General features: G+C 46.0%; 1 long non-coding RNA gene across 2 annotated transcripts; it reads right to left on the bottom strand.

Annotated features, from left to right (window-relative positions):
• On the bottom strand, positions 1-23,667 carry LOC139045312 (uncharacterized). 2 transcript variants are annotated; one of them, XR_011503400.1, is made up of 4 exons: positions 23,591-23,667; positions 11,198-11,268; positions 7,711-7,823; positions 1-3,491 (listed from the first exon to the last, which is right to left on the bottom strand). It is a non-coding gene; the product is annotated as an uncharacterized lncRNA (long non-coding RNA). The 2 variants fall into 2 exon arrangements; XR_011503401.1 differs by having other exon boundaries at positions 7,711-7,820.
• Between the last annotated feature and the right edge of the window lie 954 nt (positions 23,668-24,621).

The following is a 24,621-nucleotide window of genomic DNA, read 5'->3' as shown; positions in this document are numbered from 1 at the left end:
AGGTGTCATCGCCAGAACTTGAAGGACATTTTAACCAGATTGTTAAAGATACAGACCAAACAAAAGGGAAAGATAGAAAAGGTTTGCATTTAAAGAGGTTTGATGTGGTGAAAATCAGCAAGGGCTGTTTGGCTAGGGTAAAGGTTAAAAGGCACTTCCTAGCAATGCTGAGGGGTTCCAGCCAAGATTCCAGCTAAGTTCCCAGCCTTTGAGAAGGCAGGTTGAGAAGTGCCCTGCTGCCAGGAAAGTACCTGGAGGCTGAATTCTGTCCTGTTAAGGCCACAAAGTCAGGTCTCGCTTTGCCTTCCCCAACCCCTGCCTTGGCCATTAACCTTCACCCTGTCTTCTCCTCTGCTAAGGCTTGCTGGGCCATATCTCTGTGCTTAGGGAGAGTTGAATATAAACGTCTATTTTGTAGCCACTGCTGCCTTGAGATCAGGACATCCCCAAGAAGAATTGCAAAAGAGTAGGACATCTGAATCAGGCTGGCCAGTCCTCTGTGCCTTGATGACCTGAGAGAGCCAGGCTGGAGTTCCAGGTCAGAGCCGGCTGGGCAGGGTGGTGGCTACAGTTGGCTGCAGCTCCTTCTCCATCTTCACACAGTTGCCCAGGGCTGCTCAAGGGAAAGTGAGGCAGTTCAGGGAAAAGAAAAAGATTTCCACACACCAATATGGCCAGGCCTGGCCCACGCATGAGGTCTGGGAGCTCGGAGCAGGGATAATATTAGTAACTGCTTTTTCGTGAGTACAGACCAGGAGCCAGGGGCTTTAATACATTCTCCATAGTCCTCCTAGCACTCCTTTGAAGTACATAGTATTTTTCCCACTTTACAGGTGAGGAATCTGAGATGTAGGGGAGTCATGTGACTTTCCCAGCATCTACAGCTTGTCCGTGGGGAAGTTGGGATTCTAGCCCAGTCTGTCTGACTCCAAAGCTTACGAATTCTTTCTGCTAAGTCTGACTACCTCTCCCAGGGATATTTGCCTCCTCCCTCCTCTTACAGAGCCTGAGGGAGAGGACAGCTAAGGCATCTTTGCAGCAGGAGCCTTTGCCCTTCACAGATAGGATCTTAAGAATAGTTACTTATCAGATTCTTGGGAGGATTCAGGACTGAGACCACAGGCTAGCACATAGTGAGAGTCAGAAATGTGAGGTATAACTACTGGGAGGGGTCAGAATATCTCCCATGGTAGGACTTGGCCATCTGGGAGGACTGGCAGCTGGAAATAGGACCCTGGGCCTTGGGTTGAAAATCAGGATGAGTCTGGCAGGAGAGAGAAAAGAACAAGGCAGGGCCCAAGGCTGGGAGGGGTCTGGTACATCAGGATGGTCACCAGACAGGACTGGCCAAACAAGGCCCCATGCTGAAGCCTGGTTACCAGTGCTGGTCATTTGGTTCAGGACTTCTCTCTCAACGAGGGACACTTAATCCCAGATTATGTGGAGTCAGAGCAGCCAGGCAGGAGTGCCTGCCACAGAGGAGGTGTCATTTAAGCCTCTATCTTCTCTAAACTCTAAGCTCCACGAGGACAGAAGCAGTGTCTACCTTATTTATTGCTTAAAACCAAGAAATGTGATAGGCACATAGTAGGTCCTCAAAAAAAATTTGGTAAATGAATGGATGGATGGATAGATAGATTGTGGGGGACTGGTCTTGGCCACGCCAAGATGTGCCTCTTTGGCATGATGATTATTTGAGGCTGGTTCCTTTGCAGACAGGAAAGTAACTAAAAAGTAGAATTTACTTACCCTTTGTAAGAGACATTTACATTGTAAAGGAACTCTCCATCTGTAAAGATATCTCCCTCTCTACCAGGAAGAAGGGGAGATGACCTTATCTCTAGAAACTCTTAATCAATGGGGAAGGCAAGGACTTAAATCTGCATTTGTTTATTGTGCTTGTCTGGTAACCTCCTGTAACTGACTTCCCTCCCCCTCCCAACACTGGCATTTCTTTAAGGATTAAGCATCTTTCCTTAGGCTAGGAACTGATTGCTGCACTCGCCTGTGACCGCCCAGCTCAAGACAATAGACTTGCCTCCTGCTACGCCCTCCAAGATAGCAGACCCACTACCTGCTGTGTCCATCAAGCACTGTGCCGACAGGGCAATCCTGTGACTATTGTGGGAGGGACATTCAATCATATGTGAAACATCCTGTTAGGGGGTATATAACCACTCTGTGCACCCCACTTCTTCGGTGCCCTTTCTTCCTTTGGGAAGAAAGGCCCCAGGCCATGGTCCTCATAAAGCTTTGTTTAATTTTCTCTTGCTATTCTGTCTCTTGTGAATTTAATTCGTTCTCCGGCCAGATGAACCCACAAAAGGTAGAGGAAAAGTCTTCCTCCCCTGCAAGATGGATGGATGAACTATCTCAAGTTGGTTTTCCCATAAGTGCGAATTGGTTCTGGGAATTGAAAAGAGATCAAGGAAAGGGAAAGGGGATTAAGATTAATTGAACTCTAACCATGTGACTGTTACTATGCCAGGAACTGGCAATAAGGAATTGAAAACCCTACAAAGAAAGTATAATTTTTAAATCTCACTCTAATAAGAAAAGTCTAAATCAGATCTTTTTCAGTCCTCAAACTACTGAATATGTCTCTGACCTCATGCCTAATTCCTTCTCTCACAGGCCACCTATTTCCTCTTTTGGTAACAGGCTGGAACTGGGGAGAATGCCATCCATCATGGCAACAGGGGATGAGGGTTCCCAGGTATGCAGAGAACCAGTTGAGGGGCATAGAGTGAGGTGGCCCAAGCCTGCTCAGATGGAGAAATGATGGGGAGCAGCACATGGGAAGACTCAAGATGAACACTGGAAAAGGAAAATAAACTAGTGGCCAAGTGGATCAGAATCAGATGAGTGGAATGGATTGTTGTGAATGGTTCTGAATTAAGGCTTTGGAAGGTAGGTGATGCTGGAGCTCCCCACTTTGTGCCTGTTTTCAGGCTTCAAGAAGCTGAGCAGACTTGACAAGAATGACTGTGGGGAGGTTCATATTTCTGGGCACCAGAGACTCCTCCAGATTCCAAGGTCTTCACCTCCTGCTATATTGGAAGCCAAGGACTAGAGTGGCCCACTCTCTTGGTCCAATCCAGGGTTTTACTCAGACAAAACAACCAACTGAAAATGAGAATGAATGGGTCATTCTAACCCGTCTAACTATGAATCTAGTAACTGCTTGTACTTGGCCTCATGTCAATCAGTGTGACTATCTCTATGGGTACCCAAGAGGGCAGGTACTGTCTTTCCTCTACCAACCACAGTCCTAGGCTCTCCTACTCCAAATCTGGTAAGACTCACTGTTGTCAACCAAGCCCCCAAAAGATTGCCATGGGTGCTCAAAAATGTCTGCTCAACTAAATAAAAAGAAGAAATAAACTCAACATCAGTGAGAGCTGGATGGGTGGCTGAGTGCATGCATGAATGAAATCCTTCAGCCTCTCCCCTTCTTCTTTCTTCCTGTAGCATGCTCAAGCCTCTTCCACCTTAAAAAACAAAACAAAACAAAACAAAACAAAACAAGCATGACCTCCCTGGATCACCATCCTCTTCACTCTAGACATCTCCTAGACATCCCTCCTCTTTCAAGTTCCTTTTAGAGACAAATTATTGGGTGTCTGTTCTCACTCTCCCTGGGGGACTTTACCAAATCCCATGACTTTAAGTACAATTTATATTCTGATGATGGATAAATCTATATCCCCAACCTAGACATTTGAACCAGTGTATCCAGGTACCCATTGGACCTCTTCAACTGAATGACCACAGGTACTTTTCAAACTCAGCATCTCCAAAACAGAACTCAATATCTTCCCCCTAAAATCTGCACCTTTTTTGGTGTTCCCCTTTCAGAGACTGATATCTCCAATCACTTCCATTTATCTGGGTGTTGCCCTTGACTCCCCATTTCTCCCTTCCTGCACACATCCAACCAAATAGTGAGAATCTCTAGATTCTAAATCTAGTCCCTAGAATTAGTAGCATCCTAAATATCAGTTCCTTTTGAATTCTTGCTGTTGGAGGCATTGTCATCAAAGGTGGCCCCAAACTCTGTGAAGGATAGAGAGATCATTCAGAAGTTCCTGAGAGCCTGAGGAGTGGAAGAGTCTAGTGGCCCAGCAGCACTTGGTCCCTGCTTGGAGCCTCCTCAGAAATTCTCTCTAGGACAGTGCATCATGGTGGCACCTCTATAATCCCTCCCCACCCACCAGCAGAGGCTCTGGTCAGAAGCCCCCGTGAAATTATTTCTTGGGAAAGATGTGAGGAAGTTCACAAGACCTGGGGGGAGGCAAAGGTAGATGTGAGATACCCAGAAACCAGAAAATCATGTGGAGCAGATGGTTTACCCTTCCCACTGCTACATCGTCCAATATGGATAGATATATACATACATACATACATACATATAGATGTCTGTATATAATCTCTATTTATCTAGATATAAATACATAGATAGGAGTTATATATCTATATCTAATCTCTCTCTCTCTATCTGTCTGCCAGCCACACTAGAAAGAAGCTCCATTAGAGTAGGACTTTGACCTTGTTCACCACCGTATCCCCGTTAACCAGGAAAAAAAGTTTGATACATGGTTGAGGCTTAATAAATTTTTACTAAATAAATGAATGGATAAATGACTAGATGGATGGATGGATGACTGAATGAATCAGAGAGATTGTCTATGATATGAGAGTGAGTTTGTATGTAAATTGAAATGTATAATCAGTCAGAATAAGTAGGTTATGCTGCAGTAACAAACAACTCCAAAGTTTTGATGACTTAAAACAAGAAAGGTTTCTTTCTCTTGAGATATCCATGTGGATCACCAGGGAGGCTTTGATCATCATAGCCACTCAGGAGCCCTGGATTATGGAGGCTCGATCTTGACTTTCACCACAGGAGGGGAAAGAGAATGCGGTAACTCACGCCCTGGCTCTTAAATCTTCCTTCTGCATGTGTTACTTCTGCTCACATTACTAATTAAATTAAGTCACACGGCCATGCCTAAGTGCAAGGGAGCTGGGAAGTACCTGATAGGAGAAGATAATTGGAAGCTCTGAAGACAACCTAATGGCTACCACAGAGAATGTATGTTACATCCTGGAGAGATATGTGTGTGAAACACAGCTAGTGTCACGGACATTGGAACGAATGAATCTGTGCACAACTCCAGTGGAAACAAGTAAGTACGTCAGGGTTATGTGAGTCTGTCATTGTTTACGTTCTCTCCCCATCTTGCTAAGACTTTCCTGACATCTGGCCTCGTTCCCCAAGGCCTTCCCCTGGGTCAATCCCCTTCTTGGAATACTCTCCGTACTAGGGATAGACAGGCTAGGGCTCTGCAATGTCCACACTGGTGTCTGCCTCTCTTGACAGGACCTCTAGAATGTTTGGCCTTGCTTTGATTAAAATAGATGCCCCTGGACCCCTAGAACTTGATGACTTTCCACCTCCATAGCAGACCAGAAATTCTATCCCTTTCAGCTTCCCTAGTCCCCATCCTAGGCAGTTTACCTTTACTCCTCTTTTCTAAGAACTCTTGACATTCTGCATGGCTGTCCTTCTCTCAGCCCCACCCCAAACACATGCACTAGCTCTCCTCTAAAGTAAGGCATGGGCACTGTGGAAAGAGCATGGATTTGGGGTCAGACCTAAGTTCGAATCCTGACTACACCACTTACTGACCATGCAACAGTTGGCTTCCTTCTCTAATAAAATAGAAATGAATGTATCAACCTCAATGGTTTGCTGTGAAAGTTAAATGGGAAAATGTATGTAAAATCACACATAGTAAATAAACAAAGCTGTTTTTGTTGTGGCCATGTGTCAAATCCCTACTAAAATAAAAGGTCCTCGATGGCAAGGACATGGCTTCTTGTGAACACTGGCTCCCCAGCCCCTGCATCTAAGGCAGTGTCTGGAATCTGGTAGATGCTTAAGAAATATTTGTCAATGAAAATAAAGAGTTTTGTTAATATATATAAAAGAAGATTAATACAGGCAGATAGCATGGACACACCAAACCAAAGTTTGACCCATGCTCTCTGAAACTGGCATCCAGATGTTATAATCCCTATAGACATCAAGAATTAGGTACATTATTAAAACCTCTCAAAGTGACTTTCCTCCCAGCTGTCCTTCAGGCTGCAATGAGATGACAAAGATCTGACATCTTCATCACACAGTTACTAAAACATCCTTCTTGAGTTGCCATTTTAAAATATTTACCTAATTTAGCTGGATTTTGGGTTTAATTATAAGAAGAATGTGGGGTTGAGTTGGATTTGGGGAAGGGAGGAGCAGATAACTGGATCCTTTGCATTCACTGAAAGACTGTTGCTGGTCAGAGAACTCCCGAGTAAGACTGGGCCAGTCAAATAAAGCAAGCGACACAAAAGAAACTTGGAAACCTCTTTGGAAAGAAAGAGAAGGTGATGGAGCAGGGGTCTGAGAAGGCCTCATTCCAGCTAAAAGTCCTTCAGTGTTTCTCCAGGGCCTCTGCAGAGACCCTAAAGACCCTTGGCCTGGCATTTAAGCCTTCCGGGATCTGGCCATGTCTCCAACCTCTGCAACCTTGTCTCCTCCTTCCAACGGTCACCCCCACCATTGTACGCCCCATTGACTATATGGACCTCGGGCATTCTTCCAGTTTCTCTCTTAACCAGGGCCCAGTTTTATTTCTTCTCCTGTGCAGTGGCCTAGAGTGGGCTGGTCTAGTCCATCAGCCAACAAACATTTACTTGGGACTTACTGTGCACCCAACATGGTTCTAGATGCTGGGATAAAGCAGTTAACCGAACAGATAAAATTTCCTGGCCTCAAGGAGGAAACAGACGATAAAAATTACTACATAAATAAACGATATAGTCTTTTAAGTGGTGATGAAAGCTTACTATATGAGTTTCTTTTCACTTTTTGCTAGGACTGGTGAGCAAAGGTGGCAAACAAAATTTGTGCTTGATTCAATGTATAGTTTTTGAAACATCTTTCTTGGATATTCTAAAGACTCGGAAACATCCTGTGCCTTCCCCTACCATTGCACTGAAATCCATTAACTGCTATTTACAGCACCTTATATTGTCCTTCCGACTAGACAGGGAGGTGCTTGAGGGTGGGGACAGATTTGAATTCTCAAGAACACAATAGAGACTATCTACTGAATGAAGGAGGGAAGGATTGTGCCATCTCTGGGCTGTCTGTCCACTTACCCCTAGTTGTAAACCCTTCTCAACACTTTTTAATCTTTCAATTCTTTTCTGCCCTACAAAGATTCTGCTACTTTTGCAGAGGGCCCCCCCTAGTTTGTAATAGGGGGTCTATTGGGAATAAAATCCTTTTGAGCTGAGATCCCTGATGACATTATAGCATCCTGGACAAAAGCATGGCTGTTTCCCAACCCAACTCCATGAAAACAATTATTGCAAAAGTCATCATCTAGTGAGCACCTTCTATTGTCAGGTACCATACTAGGCCCTTGACATAGAACTTCTTCTTAATAAGTAAAACATTCTCCTTGGTAATCCTCACAGCGCCAATAACCGTGAGAAATACATGGAAATTACTAGCTGCTATCAATATTACTGTGTCTAAAACTACCGCTTTCCCCTGCATTAGAACAATCTGAACATTGTTAGGCAGAGACATCTAAGCAATTTTAAAATTATTTGAGTCATGACAGAGAGACTCACAACTGAAATATTTACCTTTCAATTTCAGGTGAGGATGTTCCCAGAGATGGAAGATGTGACAAGTTCCCGCATCGTGTGAGCATCAGAGAAAAGTTCCCTTGACAAGTCACATGCAGAGATGGGAACTGCTGATTAAGGAGAGGATTAATTTAATCTTCCAAGTCTTTCTGCCAGGGAAATACCCTTAGATTTGTAGAATGGTGAGGCTGGAGGGGTCCTTTCAGATCTTCCGCTCAGCCCCTTTGCCTTATGGATGGGGAAACAGGCCCAGGATCAGAAGTGCATCCTAATTGCTCAGACTGCCTCCTTATACTCCCTGCTCCAATCCGTCCTCCACACTAGAGTTTATTGAATGAACAAATGAATAAGAGTGAAAGGGGTGTTTGAATCTTGATCCACCCTTTCATTTACTCAACAGTTATTTATTGAGTATTCACCATTTGATAGGTACTGTTCTAGGCACTGGGGATAGAGCAGTAAACTAAGCAGACAAAAATCTCTGTCTTCATGAAGCTTACATTCTAGAGAGAGGAGGTATATGCCAAAAATATATCCATCCTTAACATAAGTTTCATAGACTGTTCAATGGTCATAAAAGCTAGAGGGAAGAATAAAACAGGAAGGGGATAAAGAGGGTCAGTAGGGGAGGGAGTGGAAACCTAAGTAGGATAGTCAAAGAAGGCCTCACTTAGAAAGTGACAAAAGCATGGAAGGGAGCCATGTGGCTATCCGGTGGACAAAATCCAGACAAAAGGAACAGCAAACGTAAAGGCGTGGTGTATTCAAAGAGCATTGAGAAGGCCATTGTGGCTGCATCATGGTGAGTGAAGTATAAGAATATGGATAGGAATCCAGAGAGACAACGGGGGGTTGGGGAGGGTTGCACCATATCCTGAAGGTCCTGTGCCATCAGTGGCTGGTTTCCTCTCATATTCATCCTTCTCTGTACTTCTGCCTTACCCTCTGGCTTCTGGCTAGGCTTGGCCAATGGGAGGCACTGGCAGGAGATTAGAGAGGAGGAGGGAATAAAAGCCAGGTATAATAAAACCTACTCTGGTTTCAAGCGATATATCTAGCAAGGGCCACAAATCCCCACGGTTCCAGCTTCCACCAGACAGGCCCACCATGGTTCCGGGTCTGGTGGGGCAGCTCCAGCCCTTGGGCTCTGGTAACACGGCCTCCTCCCTTGATTCCTTCATGTCTAGAGGCAGTGACAGGCCTCTGCATTTGCCAATCTCAGAATTGCCTCACGTTCCCTTGGTTACACTCTTTCAGCTCTTCTAACACCTTTGTCACTGACTCCCTGTATTAAATGATCTCTACTAAATTACCTGGTGTGTGTTGTGTTCTCTCAGCTGGACCCTGACTGATATAGGCTCCAGAGGCCCTGTAAGACTTGAGATTTTACTCTAAGTGAAATGGGCAGCCGTTGGAAGGTTTGAGCAGAGGTTCATGAAGGGCCTTAAGTACTTGGATGAGACATCTGTGTTTCCATAAGCATTTCTTGAATTGAAGACACCTGTCCAAAATCACACAAAATTTGTGATGGAACAGGCAGACTCCTGGTCTTGTTCCCCTGCTCTCCACTCAGTGTTCAATAAATGGCATTGAGGAGACAGGAATTTCAAAAACAAGAAAAGGTATTTGTATATTCTTAAGTAGTTTTGCACAAGACTCCAACTCTTTGAAGACCTTTGGAGGTCAGGAGGAGAGGTGACACTGCACAGAGGAAGGTTCTTCTCTGTTGATTTCCCAGGAATGCCTGCAGAGGTGGAGAAGAAAAGCTAACCCTGAGGGAGCCCTTGCAATATCCTAGGCACCCTGCCAGGTAATTTCATATCCAATGGCTCATTTAATCCTACAAGGACAGTACTCAGTGGATATTACTATCTTTATTTTGCAAACAGAGCTTCCGAGTTTCAGAGAGTTTGGGTAACCAGTCTAAGGTCACATGTCCTCCTATTCCATTGACAAGTGGATCAAGGATCAGTTGAACCCCTCAAGGTGGCCCTCAAGGCAGTGGAATGGGGGAATCTTGAGGCAAAATTGTTGGACAAGAGGCCAAGTCTTTGGACTAAAGTCATTTTGCCTCTCTGAGTCTCAATTTCCTCATCTATAAAGTAGTAATAATATCCAGGATATTCATTTCAAAGGAGGGTTTTGAGGGTTAAAGTAAGCTACTGCATGATAAGGACTTTGTACATTTTAAAGTTCTATACCAAAAGTTCTTAACCTGGGTCCATGCCTGAACTTTGAGGTCCATGAACCCCTTGAAGACGATGCTAAAATTTGTATGTACAGGCATAGACCTGCTGATCCTGCAAAAAATCTGACTTTCTTCATGCCTCTTTTATAGGTAAGCATCTTGCTATGTAGATGGCGATTCTATTATTTAAAAGGCTTTTTCATACAACATGGCTTCCAAATGTAAGCCAACTAACTACAGTGCAGACTATGTACTCTGGACTTTAGGGGCAATTCAAGGAATTTTTGAGGGTAATTTCAATTACATGTGATTTTTACCTCACAGACTGTCTTAGGAATCCAACCCCTGCATAAGATGTGACTCCTCTGTTTGTGCATTTGTGGCAGGACCATCTGTGACTTCTGGCAGTAGATTCTCAAAGGAGAAAGTCACGCAAAGTTGGTTGGGAAGCACTATTCTAGACAAATATTGCAAGTATTACAAAGTTATTAATGATGAACACGCTATGTTGATTCTCATTACATACACATTTACTGAGCACCTACTATGTATCAGGTATAATTTGAATGTGAGTTAGAGAAGTCCATGTCCCCAAAGGGCTCATAGTACTGTGGGGACAGCAAACCACATGTAGCTGGCAGGTTTCTTGGAGGAGGTGGGATATGAGCTGAGTTCGAAAGGATGCTAGGAATCTTAACAGGTGAAGATGATAGAAGGGCCTGTCAGGCAGGAGGGATGTCTTGAGCAAAGACTTGGAGTGGAGACAGTGGCAGAGCCTGCTTAGAGAATGCTTAGGTGTGACTAGAGTACAGGCCAAGGTGTAGGGTGAGTAGAGAGGAGGCTGAAGACAGATGTTGGGCTTTGCTATGCAGACCTTCAGTATCAGAGATCTCCTCTCTGTCCCAGTTTCCACAACCCATTCAACCTTTTCTCTTATCCAGCACCCATTCCAGGGCTGCATACCTGTGGATGCTTTGGGAGAGAGAGACCCTTAACCTAAGTAGAAGCAAGACAGACTTGAATTCTAGTCCTGATTCATCTACTATCCAGCTGTATGACCTTGGGCAAGACCCTTCACCTCTCTGAACCTCAGTCTCTTCGTCTATATAAGGGGAATGGTCATATTTCTCCCCACAATAGTACCCAATAGGGTGTTTGGCACTTAGTGGGAGCTCATCTCATGTTAGTTGAACTGGGCCCTTGGAGGGTGTCAAATGAGGTGTTAGATAATCAAGTGATTAGGAAGAAGGACCAAAGAGAGCCTCAAAGTCCTGCATTATTGCCATGCTCACTGACCTTGAGCAGTTCTCACTCCATCCAGAGGCAGCAGATTCTCAGCCCTCTCCTGTCATGCAAGGCTCCCTCTGCTGCAAAGGGGAAAGGAGAGAGATTCATCAATCTTCTGAGTTGATGCCAGACATTGGAAATTTCCTAATGCATGCTAATGCCATCGACCCTCATTGAGATGTGCTGGGTTTTCAAACAAGCTTATTTGACTATGATTCACCTCTGGAGAAAAGAAAGGTGATATTATTGATATGAAGAAAAACCAGGAACAAAGTCATCCAAACAACAAATGTTCTCCCCAGGCTTCAACTTTCACAACTTCTGTTTATGTTTAGGTGACATGCTCTTCTTACTGAGGCCATCATGCCATCATCTACTCACTTGATTATCTAACAAATGTTCACTTTCAGCAGACCCTGAGCCAGACCCTGAGAGCACCAGGAGAACACAGAGCAGACCCTGTGCTAACGAAGCTCCCTGTCTAGGGGCAAGAAAGGGGCAGAACCATGGACCCAGACAACAGCAGACATTAAGGTGCGATGGGTAATGGGAGTGGGTAGCCCAGAGTGCTGTGGGAGCCAGAGAAGGGAGCATTCACTAGCTTGAGATAGGCAAGGCCATAGAGGTTTGGAAGATACCAGACCCTGTACAGGCTGGGTCCAGCTAAAGGCTCGTGCTCCCTTTCTCCACACCTGCTCACACTATCTGCACCACCGTGTCAATGACTTGCCGGCTTTCATCCGCACCAGGCTATTTCATGCATTCACACCCATGATAAGGTACGTACAAATAAGGCTTGGGAACCAATGAGTGAAACCCCTTCCTGGAAGAGGGTTCAGACAAAGTCTCATAGGGAGACACTTAAGCTGGCTCTTAGAATGAGTAGGAGTTCACCCAAGCAGCTATCCAGGGGCTCCGCATGCCATGCGGGTAGAAAAGAAAGCATGTGCAGGGAATGGTACAGAGTTCAGTGTAATTGGAGCATCAGGTGAGCGTTGGGGAAGGTGGGAGTTGAGGCTGGGGCAGGGGCAGGGTGCCCAAGGGCCTTGAATGCCAGGCTAAGGAGTTAGGACTTTATCCTGTAGGTGATGGGGGACCCTTTATGGGTTGTAAGCAGGATAGCGACTTGGTCAACCACCATAATGACACCAGGGTCCTTGAAGTAAGTTCAGAAGAGGCCAGGCTTCCAAAAACTGGTGGAGAGAAAGCTGAAATCTGACCCAAAGGCAAGAAAGTGAATTCCAGGCCCCAACAGAGCTTCAGCCAGTGAGCAATCCCTCCCGCTGCTAGCCTGCAAGGGGCCCAGGGCTTCCCAAGGTCACTCTTTTCCTGACGGCCTTTGATGTCGCCAGCATTTCTCCCCCACCCTTGGAAATCTTTGCCTTTCATCAGGTTCTGTGCCAAGGACAGATTTGATGACGAGCAAATTGGCCCACTGGAGAAATAAAATGCTTGTGTTTCTTCAGCAGGGAAAGCTGTTGGGGTTTTTTATTATCATTATTATTATTTTTCTCTGAGCCGAACAAGTGACAGGACATAATAATATCATTTATTCTAACTTGCTCTTGCAAATCAGAACTTTTTAATATTTTCCTTTCAAATGAAAATGCCATTTATCATTATCAAATGAAGTGCTAATGAAAACAACATGTATAAGAAACACGTTCACACAGCAGAGCATGATGGAGCACCTTGTCAGCAGTCCATAGTCCCGCCGTTAATTTGATTTCTGCCAAAAATCACTTAAGTGAGACTTGGGGATTTTTTTTCTCAATGCTCCAGGCCCTTCTACTGAGGCCTGTTTATTCCCCTCTCCCGAGAAGGCTCTGAAATCCCAAACCAGCTTTAATCTGACTTTTAATGGAACTTTCATTGATTGCGTAAGGGATGTGTGCATGTCGGGGAGGGTGGGGGGTTATGCCTGCCTGTCTGTGTGTTATTGCTCATCACTTTCACCCAACGTATATTTGGCTGATAGACTTTGGCTGTGTCCTTTTTAGGTATGTGTGTATTTGTGTACTTTGGTCTGAGTGTGCCTCTGCAGGTCATTATTTGTTTGTGTCCTTAAGCCATGAGGACAGTAATTACGTCTATTTGTTCCTCACTGAAGGCCCAGCATCTGGCCTATTGCCTGACACATGGCAGGCCCTCAATAAACATTTGTTAAGTGAATTGTCTGCATGTCTTCATGAAGCACGCGTTTTTGCCTGTTTGAGTTCATATCTGTGTGTTTCTATTCACATGCGTGGGGCCTCCAGGGCGGGAGCTATCCCTGGATCTCTCGAGCTTCCTGCAGTGCCTGGCACATGTAGGTAAGTATTTGTTGAGTGAATATGTCCTATGGATTTGTATATATGCTTTTTTTAATCAAGGTAAAATTTACATATCATAAAATTAGCATTTTTATGCATACAGTTCAGTGGCACTTAGTACATTCACAATGTTGTGCAACTGTCACCTCCATCTAGTTCCAAAACATTTTCATCACCCCAAAAAGAAACCTTACACTCATTAAGCAGTCACTTCACATTCCCCCTCCCCCCAGCCCCGAGCAACCACTAATCTGTTTTCTATCTCTATGGATTTACCTATTCTGAGTATTGCACGTAAATACAGTCCCACACTGTGTAACTTTTTGTGTCTAGCTCAGTTCACGTAGCATAATATTTGCGAGGTTCTCCGTACATGTCTTCAGGTCTGTGTGTATTAAGTCTGTGTGTGTATTTATGTGTGGGGTATTTGGGGCCACCACTGTCTTCCTGGAACCTAGCCAAGGCCTGACAAAGAACAGCTGGGCACTGAGGAAAACTTCTCTTGCCGTTCCTCCAGCCTTGTCCTTCCCTGGCACCTCTGAGGCTTTGCATAGGCTGTTCCCCAGCCCAGATCGCCTTTCCTCACCCCAACCTCTGCTGTTGCCGGATGAACTCTGAATGATTCCTCAGTAATCGTCCAAATGTTATCCACTCCAGGCAGCCTTTCCAGACCCCAGGCTGGGTTACAAGACCCTCCTCTGGACTTCCATTGACCCTGTGCTTTCTTTTGTCATTGCCCTGCCCCACTGTGCTGTCATTGTCAACCTACTTGTCTCTCTCCCTGCTAGATCAGGAGTTCTTAAAGACCAGGGGCTGTATCTTCTTCACCTTTGCAGTCCCAGAGCTTAGCATGATGTTTAGTTTATAGTGGTTGTCCTGTTAAGTGCTAGTTAAAAGAATAAATGAATTTCTAATAGAAGACATTCCACATAGAGAGAACAGCCTGTGCGAAAGCCATGCCTCAGGGTGCATTCATTTTCAAAAACTGCAGCAGTTTGGTATGACTTGAAGCCTAGTGTGTGTGGATGAGGAGGAAAGTGAGAATTCAAATAGGAAGCAAGAAGTGGGAATGGGCCTTAGTGAACCATCCTGAAGGCAATGGGAAGTCCCAGATGGGTTTAAGCAAGGCCATCACGTGGTCAGATTTATGGACTAGAGTTATTCCTCTAGCTAGGAGGTGGAGAAGGTGTGGAGAGGACCAGAATGGATGAGGGTGGACCATTTAGGAGACTACTGTGCAAGTCCAGGCAAGGTGATGGGGGTGGATCAGTCCAGAGGTGTGGCAGTGGACTTGAAAACAGAGGCTTGAGCAGTACTCCACAAAGTATGATCTGCGGACTGGGGCTGATCCGTGAACTCCAACTAGTCCAAACAAGAAAAGCGCGAAAAGGGAAAGGTGAGGGTAAGGACTTAGAAAACTTTAGAGCAATTTGACATTGCTGAGAAGTTTTTATTATATTTTACAAAAGTATTGGTCCAGAACACAATGGAAATGGAAAAATAAAAGGTCCTTCCCCACAGATAGTTTAGAGGACATGCTAATGAATGGAGTATGTTGGGGGGAGAGAGAGGCAGAGGAGGTGTGGGTGCCCCCAGCCAGATTGTCAATGACAAGGATTGTGTCTGAATCATCTCTGTGTCCTCAAGACTCCTTGAGGAGGAAAGGTTAGAACTCAGAGGTTTTGTCAGGACCTGATGGTCCTGAACAATGTCAAGGCTCCCACAGGATGCCAGGAAAGGTATCTTAGTCTGCTCGGGCTGCTATAACAAAATACCACACACTGGGTGGCTTAAAGAACCAAAAAATTATTTCTCACAATTCTGGAGACTGGAAGTTCAAGATCAAGGCACCAGCAGACTTGGTGTTCAGTGAGAGCCCACTTCCTGGTTCACAGAAGTCCTCATCCATCTTCACACTATGTCTTCACACGGAGGAAGGGGCAAGAGACCCTCTGGGCTCTCTTATAAGGGCACTAATCCCATTCATGAGGGCTCGGCTCTCATGACCTAATCACCTCCCAAAGGCCCCACTTCCAAATATCATTACATTGGGGGTTAGTTTTCAAAATACGAATTTTGGGAGGACACAAGCATTCAATCTATATCAAAAAGTGAGGACAAAAAGATGGATCCCGAAAGAAAATGGAGTCTGAGCCGAGGTGCTCATGAGACACTGAGGAGTCCAGCTGTGCTTCCCTCTCCATCTTCCTCCAGCTGTGCCCTTGCTCTGCTTGAGGGCACAGCATGGTATGAGCTTCTGTGGAAACTGGGAGTCATGATGGACTCCTCCCTGTCCTTCACCCCCCACATTTAATCAGGCACCAAGCACTGTCATCTCAAGAGGCAGTATGGTGTGGGGTGGAGAGCATGGACTCTGGAGCCAAACTGCCTGAGTTCGAATCCTGATTCTACCATTTACTAGGTACATAACCTTGAATATGATATATACCCCTCTGGGCCTGTTTCTTTGGGTTATTGGGAGAACTAAATGTGTTATATGTAAAGTGCTTGGGCCAGTGTTTGGCACGTAGTGAGTGTTCTATGTGTTTGCCGTTACGGTTGCTGTTATTATATTGGTTGCTTCTACTTACGAAGTACCTCCTGAACAAACCTGCTTCTCTCTCTGTGCCTTGTGCCATCGTACCAGGCTAGGCCACCACCATTTCTCCCCAGGCACAGCAACAACCTCTTTCTCAGTAGCCTCTGTGTCTTGCATTGGGTTGTCCCTTATGCCGCTCTGGCCCCAGAGTGCTCTTTTTGAACCACGAATGTGACCGTGTCACTTCCTTGTTTAAAACCCATCAGTGGATGTCCACTGTCCCCAGAATGAAGTCTAAGTGTGCAGGCATAACTCACAAGGCCCTTCGTGACCCAGTCCTTTCCTGCTTCTGACAGCCTCAGCATTGACCACAATTGCCTTCGCTCTTCACGTGTCAGCCCCATGAGCCCTCCTCAGTTCCCCAAACGGCTTTCGCATATTCTGATCCCTCTGCCAGGGCCTCCCTCCTCAACTCCTTTGTCACACCAGCTCCCCTGCCCACTCAAAGTCTCAGCTCAGTAGTCACTCTGTCTGAGATGCCTTCCCTGACTCCCCAGGCAGAATTAGAAGCCCATTTTCTGCATTCTCGCAAGCTCTGTGCCTCCTTGACATAGCATTGACCACACGGTGTTGTCTCTGATATTACAAATCTGCCTCCCCAGACTGTGAGCTCCTCCAGGGCAGACCCTGGGCCTGACCCATCTGTGCAGATGCTGGATAAACCTGTATGAAATGGGACCGATTTGGAATGAGCCCAATATTGCATTTTAAAAGCCAGAAAGCAGAATAATGCGGCTGGATCCAACTTCTCCAGGAGAGGCTCATGCGTGGGCAAGAGGAACATGAGATGTTCTTTTCTCACACCGTTCTCTTCCTGCTGCCACCCCCCTCCTGGCCGAGTCAGTCTCGTGAGTCGACTCCAGATGGGATGGGCTTGGTGGTGGCTGCTGGCTGTGTGCCCAACACCCGTGGGCGCCCAGGAAACACTTGCTGAAAGGAGCTGAGCACCACCCCAGCAGTGCAGCCCTCCAATTCCTACTATGGGGCGTTGGAGACAGGAGTAGGTGGCAAGCAGAAGGTATGTCACCTGAATCTACAATATCTCTGAGCCTCAGTCTTCTCCTCTATGAAATGGAGTTAATAATCCCTACCTTAAGGGTTGTCATGGAGAGTCAAGCAGATCACAGATGTGGACACGTAGCGGGCACTTTCTGCTCCTGCTTGACCCCTGTTAACTTTCTTATCCTCACCAGGGAAACTGAGGGGAAAAGAGCGAGGGAAAGCACAACTTTGGGTGTGGTCACACTTCGGAGCAGCGCCGATGAGAAGCCTCTCTGCAAACATACAATATCTTCTGAGGATCTGGCTCATTTTTAATAGCCCTCATGGTGGTGAACCTGGGCACTGATTTGCAATGGTTAGGAAACAGAGTTAAGCAGTTCAAGAAACATAGAATTGTGTGTATGTGGAAGGGAATTGAACTGAAATACACTACTGCCAACAAGAGCCAACCTTTAGAGAGAGGACTTTCTACGGACAGGGACTATGTTAAGTGCTTTGCATATATTTAAGCCTCACCACAGCCCTAAAAGGAAGGTATCATTACTCCCACTTTACAGATGAGAAAACTAGCTCAGAGGGAATTAAGTAATTTTCCCAAAGATCCATTAGTGCAGAGCCAGGATTTGACCCCAAAGCTATCTGATTCCCAAGCCCTTGCTCTTTCCATCCTGTACTGGACGTTGTCACTGGTCTGTAGCCAACATCTGCTGTTCCATACTCTTCTGTGCACCATTAGGGCTGGAAACCTGAGGACTACATTTCTCAGGCTCCCATGTCAGCGGCTTCCAGTCAGTTCTGCAATTGGAAGGTACAAATGGGCCGTGAGAAGGAAGGAGGAAAATTAAAGCCATTTTCGAGTTCTGGCATCTTTGAGGGTGTGGACTCGGATTCCAGGAGCTGTGCTGACCTCAGTTCCAGGAATGTCTGCAGGGGTGCAGCCTCCACTCTTCCTCTTGACTTCTCCACACCAAGGAGCAGCAACGGCTTCCTTTAAGTAACTGATTTCTGGGGAGCACTCCCTCCCTTTACTCCCCCTTTTGCTCTCCAGCCCATCCAATAGCTTTGTAACAAAGTCTCTGCTTGAAATACATAGAGAGGTTTGCTTCTCCACTGGAAACTGGCTGACACAGTATTGCTCTTCCTACTCCTTCAGTCAGAGGCAAAGCCAGTTGTAAGATCAAGATGTCAGCCAAGCAGACTGAGGGCAAGGCTGAGGCCTCTGTCAGACACTGGAGATCTATCAAGGAAACCAAAGAAAGCATCCATTGGGCTGACACCAAGAAAGGAGGATGCAGGTCAGAGGGCTCCCAGCAGGTATCCAACATGCTGGGCTCGGGCTGTGAGCCTAATTCCGGAATCCACCCACTATTTAGCCTGAGCCCAAAGGCCATCCGCCAGCATCAGGATGGCGCAGGGCTTGGGTGATGCAAGAGCAGGCTAGGAGAAGCAAGGCCAACAGAATATCTTTTCCCTGCCTCCACTACCCCTATAAACCCATATACTTGGTTTTGACTGTTCTCTTCATTTGGGAACTCAACTGAGAACAAGCTTTGGAAATTTGACAAACCTGAGTCCACCTTCCTTGCCAGCTGCTTCTGTCTTAGCCCCTCCACTCTTTGTTTATAGAATGAATGCTGTCATGCCTACTGCACAAGTGTGAGGACTGAGTGAGATAATGTATGTAAAGTCCCCAGCTCAGCTCCTGGCCCACTGCAGACACTTAATAACTGTGCATTCCCACTCTCCCCGCTCCTTCTGAATCATAAGCTCCCTTATTTAGTTATTTAACATGTCCTGTACGTGTGTCTCTCAAACTCCATTATAAGGTCTGGGAAAGTAAAGATTGTGTCTAGCTTTCTTTGCTTTACTCAGAGCACCTAGTTCATTTAAAAATAATACTATGCCTTTAATAATAAATAAATGTTCACATTCATAAAAAAAAAGTAAAATGAAGAAGATGGGAAAAGAGAAATGAGGCTTCTCCATTCACTCTAAATATGGTGCACTGAGAAAGACTGCGGCTTTAGAATCTGCTCAGTTCATTTTAGTATAATGTATTCCTCTTTCTCTACCTTTCTCCTTCCTTCTTTTGCCCACAAATATTTATTTTCCAAGCCTGGAAACATAAAGATAAATAAAGTACAGTCCTTACCCAGAGGAGCCCAGGTGCAAATGGGGAAGACATCACGTAGATAGCTGTCTACACCCCATGCATGCATTTATGGGGCATTGACATACACGTGCTCAGCAGAGACCAGAGCCATGACAGGGGGAAGCACAGTGCTGTGGGGGCCTGAGAGGACCCCTGAGGACCAAGGGGAGGCTTCCTGGAAGAGCTTACTCATGTGCTGGGTCAGAACAGAAAAGCGGAAAGGAACAACATGCCAGACCAGGAGCGGGAAGAAAGGAGTCAGGCAAACTGCGGTCCAGGGCCTTCTCAGTTATGTGGCCCGGGGTGCTTCATGTATCCTCTATGGAGCTCAGTCTCTTCTTCTGTGAAGTGGGATAATAATACCTGCTGGGCAAGGTTGTCATGGGTTTGATGGCAATACAGAAAAGACCTGACATAAAGTAGATGTCAACAGATATCAGGTCCCTCCCACCACCATTATAACAATGAACGATGGCTTTTCCTGAAGGAAAGGGGAACTCAAAGTTAGAAGTGCGTGGGGCCAGGTCACCTCTTGAAGACGCTTTGCTGGCCTCTGCAGGTAGAACGGCTCTTCACTTTCCTCACAGGGTTCCTTTGTGAACAGGGCTTATTGCCAATTACGAAGCAAGAAACAGTGAATAATGAAAAATCTAGTCCCCCCTCTGCTCCAACGCACACGTCCCTGGGGTTAGAACCCCCCAGAACGCAATCAGGCCAAGAGACTCACCAAACTTCAGTGAGCCCCTCTCAGCCCACATCTCCATTGCTTTTTTAGATCTGGGATACCACAGCACGAGAAGAAACCATCCCTGACTTTCTTTCTCCCTTTTCAAACTGAACAAGCTCCTGAACTTGTCAAACATCATTGCAAAATTATGAAAAACAACCATAAGTGAAAACTCCAGTTATTAAAATGTATGGGGACTAATTATTGATATGATGATATGCAGAATAAAAAGAAAGAGACACGCTTGGATAAACGGAAATCTTTTAAAGTCATTAATATACATATGTTTATTTTTCCACAGCTACACTGGAAGCTGCAGCAGGGCTGTATTGTCTAACAAATTAGAGGGGGTGACAATGCCATGTTCAGCCCGATATATGATCTCTCTCCACTCAGACTTATTAATTTTTGCCAAATTAAAACAAGGGCACCCTCCCCACCACAGGCCACAGGACTATGTAATGCAAATATGAATGCCATTAGGAAGACTGCCGGGGGAGCCTGCACAAAAGCCTGAAGTTGTTTCAGCACACACAGGAAACTGCTGGCCCGAAACTGGTCACTGCAGGGCGCCGGGGTCGTCTGCCAGGATGGGTGGCACCTTGGTTTTGTTCCTGGAAGGTGGCCCTCCCCACCTGACACTCCCTCTCTTCTCTCCAGGACCAGTCCTTGAGTCCCCCACATAGCATCACAACCCCACACCTCCATTCCAGAATTATTCCCACCTCACCCCACCCCCATGACTTAGTTTTCCCATCTGCAGACTGGATCTCCTGGTCCCAGGAGACTGAGAATGACGGTGAAAGCTGTGACTCTGGAGTCAGGCAGATGCCACCTTCTAGCTGTGTGATCCTGAGCTGTGTAACCTTTCTGAGCCTCCATTTCATCAGTTACACAGGAAAATAACAGTCTTGTAAACTTATGGGTCTGTCTGAGGCTCAAATAAGATAATACATGAATAGCACCTAGCCAGAGCTTGGCTACATAGTAGATCTTCAATAATTTGTCAGCTATTGTTGTTATCGTTGCCTTTCTCACAGTTAAATTAAATCACATAAAGTGTGTGAAAGCAATAAACACAATGTCTCCTCAAAATATTTTCTCAAAACAAAAACAAAGAACAAAAAACTGGCTCTAAACTTACTCCGCCAAGAAGACCTTGCAGATACATTGACGAGTCTAGCTGACCTCTGACTATGCTCTCTCTCTGATTCCTGCGGGAAACTTGGGCTCTGGGCCTTGGCATCACGGTATGTTTGGAACGGGCTTAAGTATCTCTGCTCGTGTGTGCAGTTCCCATCCCGCGGTGCCACACTCCCATCCCGCCCACCTCTCAGTGTGGCCCCTTCCAGGAAGCCTTTTGGAACGGCCCCTACAGCCACCTCTGGGACCTTGAGTTATGGTTGTTCCTACAGAGGTCCATCTCTCCTACTGGAGAGTGAGTGCCTGGAGGGCAGTGCCTGAGTCTCACCCAGCGCTGGGCCCCAGGGCCTAGCACAAGACCCAGCCCAGGAAAATGAACGGAGTAGCTAACACTTACACAGCATTTGCTCTGGGCCAGGCTCTGGACTAACCAGTTCATAAACGCTAGCTCATTGAATCTCACGGTACTTCATATGGTAAGAAGAAGCATCGCGCAGTTTTACGTAGGCTCAGAGAAGTCAAGTCCCTTGCCCAAATTCACACAGCTAGTGAGTGGTGGATCCTGATCCGACTCTATCTGTGTTCCCTGGAGCTTTAGCCACTCCAGAGCCTAAACTTAACCACTACTGCTTAGAGGGAAAGGAGTGGGGAGGGAGAAGAAATTGCTCCACTTGCCCCTCTCAGCTTTGACGGGGGCAGAGACATTGTTTGGGAAGCTGTTCCCAGCATGCAAATGAAATTGACCACAGCCTCAGCAGGGCAGGGGGAAGGAGAGCAGGCGGTGGAATGGAGAGATGCCCAGGAAGGGGCACCTTCAGGATGTGTTCCCTTGCTGAGTGAGGGAGTGCCGAGGGAGGGGGATGGAGGAGTAGATGGTGGTGCTGTTGTCAGAAATGCGGACCTTCATCATCTCATCATTGTCATCATCACAGCTAGAAGTAATTTCATGCCAGGCACTGTGCTAAGTGCTCCACACACACGATCTCATTCAGGTCTCACAGCAACCCTGTGAGAAGGTATTATTGTCCCCATTTTTAGATGAGAATATGGAGGCTTCCAAACAATAGTCTATTTGGGACAGTTTACACTGAAAATGACTTTGAACCTTACAAAACAAATATTTTACCAGCTCTTTTTAACCAGGAAATATGTGCCCTGGCTACTCAGTCACTCCCCGGACATACAGAGGTTGAGGTGTCCTGTGCCCCAACTTTTGCCCCAAAGTCACAATCCCAGCATCCTGGGACCTGACTGTCAGTCCTGAAGCATTCCCCAGGCACCTTTCCCAGCAAGGCTAGCAAGTCTGCCCGCAAATAGAACTTGGAGACACCCAGGAGTTCTCGAAGGGGGCGGGCAGATCAGCAGCCCCCTCACTAACGTACCCGGAATTTCCGATGTCCACCTGAGGTCTACATTCCACTGCTCCTGAATGATCCCCAACTTCCTCACCCCACCAGCTCAAGCACACACTCTGGGAACCCGGGTGTCAGGCTCATAGCTACTCAGAGCCCCAGCCCCTGGAGAGCTATCAGAATTGGGTAAATGCAGCTGTTGTTTTGAAGGAGTAAGTTGAGGGCACTTAGCAAATCAACTTCCTAATGAATCTTTTCAGGTCGGGTTGGAAGCTGCTCCGTTACTATGGAACTTGGCTTGATTCGGAAATTAATGTGGCAATTTACAGCCACTCTTCCAGGCAGGAAGATTTAAAGAGAGGGAGAGAGAGCGAGGGGAGCGAGACCTGCAGTGGCGGAGTCTTACAAGGCAGCAGCCTAAGGCGTGTCTGGAGTGCTGGGCCACACACACTAGTACAGTTGGGTAGCTTGTGCCAGGCTGTGTCTATGTGGAACACAAGCAGAGAAAGGCACTCCTCAAAGCGGATCTGAAAATCCACATCCCTACCCCTCTTCCTTTTAGGGATTTTAAAGAGAGAAAAAAGAGGGAGAGAAAAGATAAGATAGATAGATAAGTAGATAGATAGATAGATAGATAATTGATAGATAATAGAGAGACAGATGATAGATACATGATAGATAATACAGATAAACAAAGACATTATAGATAGATGATAGATAGATAGTATAAATAGATAAATAACAGATAGATAGATAGATAGATGACAAATTTTTCATTGCTGTGTTTCCCTGACTTCCAGGATTTACTTCCCAGTATCACTATTTTTGCCATGTCCATAAGTCACCAATAACATTATTTACTTTTTATTTTTCTTTAAATTTATTCACTTTTATCTTAAATAAATTTTATATCACTAACATAAGTAGAAAACTAATATTACTTACCAGGAGTAGAAAGTAAACATAAAATTAATTACATTGAAAACAAAACAAAATTATTACATTCTAGAGGAGTCCTTGTCCGCCAGAGTCTGAAGCCTGGCCCTTATTTAGGAAAAAAGCAAGTATTAGAGATATGCTCAGGACCTATTAATGCAAAACCGACATGAACGTACCTCTTGATGTAATCAGACAGACTGAAAGAGGAGTTAAATGGAATCACTTTCTTTCTCAGTACATGACTCAGTGCTGTTTAATGCTATGACCTTTGCAGTTTATTTGTTTAACAAATATTTACATAGCACGTACTATGTGTCAGAGGCTGTTCTAAAGGCTTTTCAAAAAATTAACTCATTCCATCCATTTAATTTGTATCATAACCCCATGTGGTGTAACATTATTCCCATTTTAGAAAGAGGAAACTGAGGCACAGAGAGGGCCAGTAGCTTGCTAAAGGTCACCTCAAACCATTTTACATACCACCTAAAATCACGTGTGGTTTGGTGAGTCAGAGTGGCCCGGAGCTCCTCCAGCCACTGTCCGGGCTGGAACTGCAGGCACATGGCACGGGACACTGTTCAGACATGGAGTTCCAGGTAGCTGCAGGCTGCTTCCTCAGGGTCCAGCCTCAGCCAGCAGCGGCATCCGTGGGGAGGTCCCCATCAGTTAGCTCCTCCAGGGCCCTCCGGTACTCTCCAGCTGACTGTGAGTCTGGCTTCTATGGCTGGCAGGTGAGAGACAGTGGATGCTGACCTAGAGAAGAGTTTCCAGAAGGAGAGAAGGAAGTGGGTTTTTTTTTGCCTTTTTGGTTTTTAAAAAAATAACGAAATATAACACAAGCCCCTGGAGCTGCTGCTGTTGTCTGTTAACTATTCCTAAAAGAAGTCTCTGAATAGTGCTCTGAGAATGAGACCAGGGTGGCAGTTGGAGATCAGGTGGCTGGATCTGAGGAGGCAGTGGGTTCCCTTGGCACAGGGAGCAGCAGTGGTGGGTGCAGATGGAGCCTGTGTAGGGACAAGGGGCCGTCTGCCGAGGGCTTCTGTGACGAGCTGCCTCTGCAAGTGCAGCCAGGTGCCCTTGAGGGGCTACTCCAGTGGTTCTGCACTGCATAGCCTGTGCCTCGTGGCCTTGGGGTATAAGATGGGCTGCAGCCCTAACCACAGCCTGGAGCGGCTGCAGGGAGATCTGCATCACTATCATCATAATA

Source organism: Equus asinus, chromosome 5, assembly GCF_041296235.1.
Source record: "Equus asinus isolate D_3611 breed Donkey chromosome 5, EquAss-T2T_v2, whole genome shotgun sequence".
NCBI lineage: Eukaryota > Metazoa > Chordata > Mammalia > Perissodactyla > Equidae > Equus > Equus asinus.
The sequence above is the reverse complement of the archived record's forward strand: the minus strand, read 5'-3'. Positions and strand labels throughout refer to the sequence as shown.